Below are 6,614 nucleotides of genomic sequence, written 5' to 3'. Positions count from 1 at the left end.
CCCACTGTGAGCGAGAGGCCTCCCCTCTGACCCACTCTGCTAGGGGAAAAAATATCCCACCAGCTGCCAAGTTTTCTGCCTGTGCAGCCCATATTTTAATGTTAATGAGTCATCCTTTTTCCAGCTGGCACCTCTGCCGGGTGATGCTAAACAGCGTGGAAGGAATAGATTGTCAATAGCACCGGGTTAGCATTGCCAGCCTCCCCCAAGGCGTTATTCCAACACATTCGGGAGGGACCAGGGAAGAGAAGCTGGACAAAGGAGGAGATAGATGCCGATAAACCCGGCCAGAGTTGTGGATCTTGTTTCCACATCTCCCCGGGTGCTACTGCCACCTCGCTGCTCTTCTTCTAGCAAAACAGTTGCACCAGGCACCCTGGATCAAGCTGCCATATAGATCCCAGGAGCCGCTTAATGGGATACCCAAGTCCACACAGTCCCACAGGGCATCCAAATCACTGTCAGGAAGGTGGGCACCTAAGCTAGACCCTAGGTCACCCAAGTCATGCATGTGGCCCAGCCACTCAAGCTGTCACTGAACAGGGAGTCCAAGCCCAAACCATCAAACAGGGCATCCAAACCACTGCCTGGGCACCTGGGCCATTCTGTGGTGACCCCGTGTCAAGTCCCTGCATGGGGCACCCAGTCCTGGGCATGGAATGGCAGCTGCTGTTCCTCCAGCTGGACAGAGACTTCCCATGTAGCTTTGCCCAACCTCACCCAACAGCCAGCAGCCAGGTGTGTGACGGTCCAGCACGCTCTGCCCTATGCAGCCGTTCCTTGGTGCTCCAGGGGTGCCGGCTGCTCTTTGCTTAACTGTCCCGGGCCTGTAGCTGCTCTTTCCCTCTGGGGGCTAGTTGCTTGCCTGGGATGCATGGGGGTGGGCGGGGGGGGGGGAGGGGAGCAGGTGCAGAAACCAAAGACACAGGTACCTAGGAGGACATGTGCTCAGGCTGCCTGGAGCTGGGGGAGCTGTGTTCTGCTGCAATTGAGAGCCGACTGCCTCAGGGATGGTAATTGACGTGCCATTATCACCGCTCACTCACGGCATTAAGATTTCATTGCTGGGCTGTGTCTCTAATGGACTCGGCTGGTGTTGGTTGGGGGCTGGGGTGAGTCTGTGCACATAAAACAGCCTTTCAGCGGGAAGCTGAGGGACTAGAGTGGGAGCTGTAGCATAGACTGGCTCAGCTGAAGACAAGGTGGGAAAAATTCCTGTGCCCTGTCTCTACTACAGCTTCCTCCGTGGCACCTGCAACCATCCAGGTGACTTAAGGCTCCCATTTTTGTTAGGGAAGATGTGAACAGCACGTGCAAACTCCCTCCAGGAGAGTAACACACCAGGAGAGAAGAGAGAGGCCCCTAGCCTGAGAATGGAGTGGGAACTGGCTACTGCAGAGAGAAGGAAAAAACTTGAGTTCCTTTACTCCCACTAGTGTCCACTTTCAGTTCTCTTCCTCTGTGGGACCACACCCAGAGCCTGTTCCATATGGGCACAGAAATCCAGCCCAGGTTCTTCTCTTGCCAGGAGGAAACAGGATGCTTTGTGATTAAGGCACTAGACTGATGTTCAGGAGACCTGGGTTCAGGTCCTGGTTCTGTTACAGACTCCCTGTGTGATCTGGGGGCAAGTCAGTTAGTCACGCTGTGCCTCAGTTTCCCATCTGTAAAATAGGCAGGTTATGAGGATAAACCTGTTAGTGTTTGTGGGATCTCAGGTACTGGGAGGGAAGTACTTGTATGAGGGCCACGCAGGTGCCTTGGTAGACTTGAGTTAGGATGAACCTATGGGGTGGAGATGACACATTGTGTGGAGCACTCCCATGTATTTATTGAATGGACAGGCCCAACAAGGACAATAACAGAACACCACTGGCCATCACATACAGCCCCCAGCTAAAACCTCTCCAGCGCATTATCCACGATCTACAACCTATCCTGGAAAATGATCCTTCACTCTCACAGACCTTGGGAGGCAGGCCAGTCCTCGCTTACAGACAACCCCCCAACCTGAAGCAAATACTCACCAGCAACTACACACCACACCACAGAAACACCAACCCTGTAGCAAACCTCGTTGCCTACTCTGTCCCCATATCTACTCTGGCGACACCATCAGAGGACCCAACCACATCAGCCACACCATCAAGGGCTCATTCACCTGCACATCCACTAATGTTATATATGCCATCATGTGCCAGCAATGCCCCTCTGCCATGTACATTGGCCAAACCGGACAGTCCCTCCGCAAAAGAATAAATGGACACAAATCGGACATCAGGAATGGTAACATACATAAGCCAGTAAGTGAACACTTCAATCTCCCTGGTCATTCTATTACAGATTTAAAAGTCACTATCATTGAACAAAAAAACTTCAGAAACAGACTTCAAAGAGAAACAGCAGAACTAACATTCATTTGCAAATTTAACACCATTAATCTGGGCTTGAATAGGGACTGGGAGTGGCTGGCTCATTACAGAAGCAGCTTTTCCTCTCCTCGAATTGACACCTCCTCATCTATTGTTGGGAGTGGACTACATCCACCCTGATTGAATTGGTCCTGTCAACACTGGTTCTCCACTTGCGAAGTAACTCCCTGCTCTCCATGTGTCAGTATATAATGCCTGCATCTGTAAAGTATCAGGGGGTAGCCGTGTTAGTCTGTATCTACAAAAACAACAAGGAGTCTGGTGGCACCTTAAAGACTAACAGATTTATTTGGGCATAAGCTTTCGTGAGTAAAAACCTCACTTCTTCGGATGCATCCGAAGAAGTGAGGTTTTTACTCACGAAAGCTTATGCCCAAATAAATCTGTTAGTCTTTAAGGTGCCACCAGACTCCTTGTTGTTTTTGCATCTGTAACTTTCACTCTATGCATCCGAAGAAGTGAGGTTTTTACCCACGAAAGCTGATGCCCAAATAAATCTGTTAGTCTTTAAGGTGCCACCAGATTCCTTGTTGTTCAGGTAATTGTTTGAGAGAGGAGGGCAGATGGGGACAGGGTGGGAGTGTGGCCTATTGGGCAAAGGAGAGGCTTGGATTTCAATGTGTGTCAGGACTCCTGGGTTCTGATCATGCTGTAAATTGTACGGGCTCTGGCCCTACTGTCTTCAGCAGGAGTTGCATGCAAATGGCTGATGGGATAATTGGACCCTTGGATGCTCTGCCACTGGCTCACTCTTTGCCTCAGTTTCCCTCCTTTACCTCCTCCCGCGGGAACACGAGGCTTAATTCGCTGACATGGGCAGGGCTTTGAGCGCCTTGGGTGGAAGGCTCTATAGAAGCCAGCCTGCAGACACTGGCTCACAGTGGATATTATCAGATTTCCCTCCCGCTCTCCAGGATATTGGCTGTAGATCCCCCTGGGGTGGAGTGGAGGAGGCAGGGAGTCTGGGCTGTGGATGGAGCTCCTGTTGAAGGAAGGTGACTGGAGGGCAGGTCAGCCCAGACGCTGAGATAGCAGAAACTTTATTCGGAAGCCCTAGGGAAAGAGCAGGATGGAGAAGGAAGCAATTGCCCTTGGGGTCGACAGGGCTGGCCCCCAGCATCCCTGTGCAGCAGGTGGAGGCACTGGGATGGGTTGAGGGTTGTTGGGGAGGGGGGGTTGTTGGTGTTTTAGCAGGAGGGGGGTGGCTATCAGCAAGGAGTCAGGGGGTGTAGAACTGCAGGTCCTAAGCCACTGTCCAGGATGTTCCCCTGGGCTGGGTGGGGCACCGGTGCCTTGCCCACCCTTCTCTCTGCTGTCCTAGTGGTAGCGCGAAGAGGCGTCCAGCAGAGCTGGGTGTGTTTCCCCAGCCCCCTTCCCCATGTGGCCACATGCGTTCTTGGCTCGCGGGCCCAACTCCCCGTCTGTTTCAGGAACTTGTGACCTAGCATATCCCTCGCTTATTTATGGCTGTGAGTCTTTTCCATAGCAACCCTCACATGACGCCGCAGAGCGAGGGAGGGGGAAATGCCAGGGGAGAGAAACAATGAGAGATGGAGAGAAAGAAATAGAGGAAGAGTCGTGCTGAGGAAGGGCGAGGGGGAAAGGGGGGGATGAAATGCTGGGAGGGAGGGAGAGCGAACGGGGGGGGGATGAGGAAGGGAGGAGAAGAGAGTGAGAAGGTGAGAGTGGGAGAAGGAAGGAAGAGAAGTGCATGAGCCATGCATTATGTCCCCCCTCCCCCATCTCTCTCAGGCCGTAGCTCTCTGGAGGAGCAGGAGGGGCTGCTCCTGCCCTGGCCCCTTGCCCACAGGCTGCTGCAAACTAACATGCTTGGCTGCTGTGAAAAGTCAAACCCCGGATTTCCTGAAGTGGGGGGAGCCGGCCTCCTAAATCACCCATGTCAGCCCAGCTTTGTGCACTGAGAACCTCCTGTCCCCAACACTCCCCACCCCCCCCTCCTATATTGTGCTCTAAAAGGTTACTGTGCTGGCAGTGCTCAACGCTGCTCTGTTCTCTAATCCTCTTCTGTGTCTATCCCGCAGGCTGGGGAGAGCCTGGGACATCTTACTTGCCAGTCCCTGCCTGGGCACCACCCTGCTCTGCTAGAGGAGCTGGGAATCTGGTGCACTTTCCCCAACCTCCCCAAAACCTTTCTAGGCGTCGGTAGGTTAAAGTGGCCAAACGCAGTGATCTAGCTCTCTAGCACCTTTTGCATTCTGGGTTGACTGCGTGAGTGAGAAGAGCTTATTGAAGGAAAACTAATGTTCAGGGATTTTTATTATTTGATTATTATTACGATTATTAATTATGATGATGATGATTGGTTATTATTATTATTTGTATCCAGGATCCCAATTGTTTTAGGTGCTGCACAAACACAGAGGAAAAAGATGCTCCCTGCCCCCAAAGAGCCCACAATCTGAGTAAAAGCAGGCTAACAGAGTTTTGCATTTATTTCTGAGCATGGTAAAGCCGGGGGCTCTCGTATCTTGTGGCAGTGAGTTGCATAGTCTGGATCCAGCACCTGTCAAGGTTCTGTTTCCTGCACGTGAGTCTCCCCCACTGGTTGAGTGTCACAGCTCCAGTGGACTGGGGCTGCTGTGGAAGGATGTTCCAGTGGTTTGGTCACTAGTCTAGGACTTGGGCGGGGTATAGGTTTAATTCCCTGCTCTGCCACAGATTTCCTGCGTGACCTTGGACAAATTGCTTAGTCTTTCTGTGCCTCAGTTCCCCACCTGTACAATGGGGATATTAGTGCTACCCTGCCTCCCAGGGGTGTGTGAAGGTAAACACCTTTCAGAGTGGGGAGTGCTTGGCGATATCCTGCTGAAAAGAGCTGGGTGTTACTCTTCGAGGGAGGCTGTGGTCATGGGGGAAGAGGCATCTCTCAGGTAGCCAGTGGCAGGCTTTGAATGTCAGGGGAGAGCTCTTGGGCTGGGCTCTATGTTTGCTAGGCAGCCGGTGCAGCTCCTGGCACTCCTGGGCCATGTGGCTAAGCAGACAGGCTGCTATAGTTTTCTCAGGGCATGTGCCTTCATACTTACATAGAATAAAGTCTGGAGGTCACCAATCGTCTCTGTCTCAGAGGACAGGGCATAAGCCTCTGGTCAGCTGCGAAGGGTAATGGGCACCAACAGCACCGAGGAGCCCAAAGGGGTCCCAAGGCTGCAGATTGGCTGAATCTGAGAGTTGAAGGCTCAGTAATGGGGGTTGCTTGAGGAGAAGGCATGTTCTTCCAGGTGCTTCCCCCTTCCCACCATCATCACCTCCGTCTTGCCTGGTCTCAGCATTAGCCAAGTGCTCTGGGTCCTGCCCAGTGCTGATCTCAGCCCACTGCTGGGAGAGCGGGCGACGGAATTGTGTACCTTGGAGGCAAGGAGCCACAGGGCTGGGTAATGCTGGCACTGCAGCCCGGGCTGGCTCACCAGCTTTCCGGATGTCTTCACGCAGACATGGGCTCTGGAGAGAACTGGGCATTGCCTTAGCTTTCAATTCACACTCCCACCTCCCGCGGATTTGGCTAGCACTTGGTCAAACCCATCAGCACCATAACTCAGGGCTGTGCATGGGCCAGCCAGCCCCAACGCTCACAGCCCCGTGCTGCTCTACCCAGCTTTGCTTGGCTTTCAGCTGTTCCTTTTCAGCAACCAGTCTCAGTGCCCAGTCCCTATGGTGCTGGGGGATGGATGGAATCAGTTTGCTCCCTGGTGCAGAGAGACCTGGATCTCAGCCCCCGCTGGCTCACAGCTGGCCTGTGTGAGAATCCCAAACATGGGTAGGATCCAGCCTTATCTCTGATGGCACCCGCAAGCAGCCAGCACGTGTGTACTCAGACTGCCTGCCAAGGAGAGCCCAAGTGGCTGGGATCACTGGCCCAGGGAGATTGGTGGTTGCTATGGAGAGAAAGGCTGCTGATTTGGGCGTTGGCACTGCTGTCTGCTCCAGATAAGCATGTTCTGGTGAAGTGCCCTGAAAGGGTGGGGTCTAGGCCACGGGAGCTGAAGGCAGTAGGTGAAAGGGACAGATTCTCGGGACAGCTACAGCTCTGCCTGCCTCCTCCTCTAGGCCTCTCGTTTCTGTCTGCCTGCCTCCTTCTCTTCATCGACAGTGTGTCAGACTCTCCTGTCTGTCTAATCATCACCATGCACATCCTTCTCTCCAGGTATCCCTCTGACTCATTCT

The 6,614-nt window shown here is 53.2% G+C and overlaps 1 protein-coding gene across 7 annotated transcripts in view; it reads left to right on the top strand.

The window, feature by feature from the left end:
- Positions 1-6,614, top strand: part of DMTN (dematin actin binding protein) — a 41,233-nt gene that overhangs the window by 14,077 nt on the left and 20,542 nt on the right. Inside the window, exon 1 of one of the 7 annotated variants that reach the window (XM_005285095.5) lies at positions 4,082-6,594. The exons of the other annotated variants lie outside the window; for them this stretch is intronic. The gene's annotated coding sequence lies outside the window, so the exon portion shown is untranslated. Of the gene's footprint in view, positions 1-4,081; positions 6,595-6,614 lie in introns of those variants that run through there. 7 annotated transcript variants of the gene reach the window in all.

This window comes from Chrysemys picta, chromosome 2 (assembly GCF_011386835.1).
Source record: "Chrysemys picta bellii isolate R12L10 chromosome 2, ASM1138683v2, whole genome shotgun sequence".
NCBI lineage: Eukaryota > Metazoa > Chordata > Testudines > Emydidae > Chrysemys > Chrysemys picta.
The sequence above is the reverse complement of the archived record's forward strand: the minus strand, read 5'-3'. Positions and strand labels throughout refer to the sequence as shown.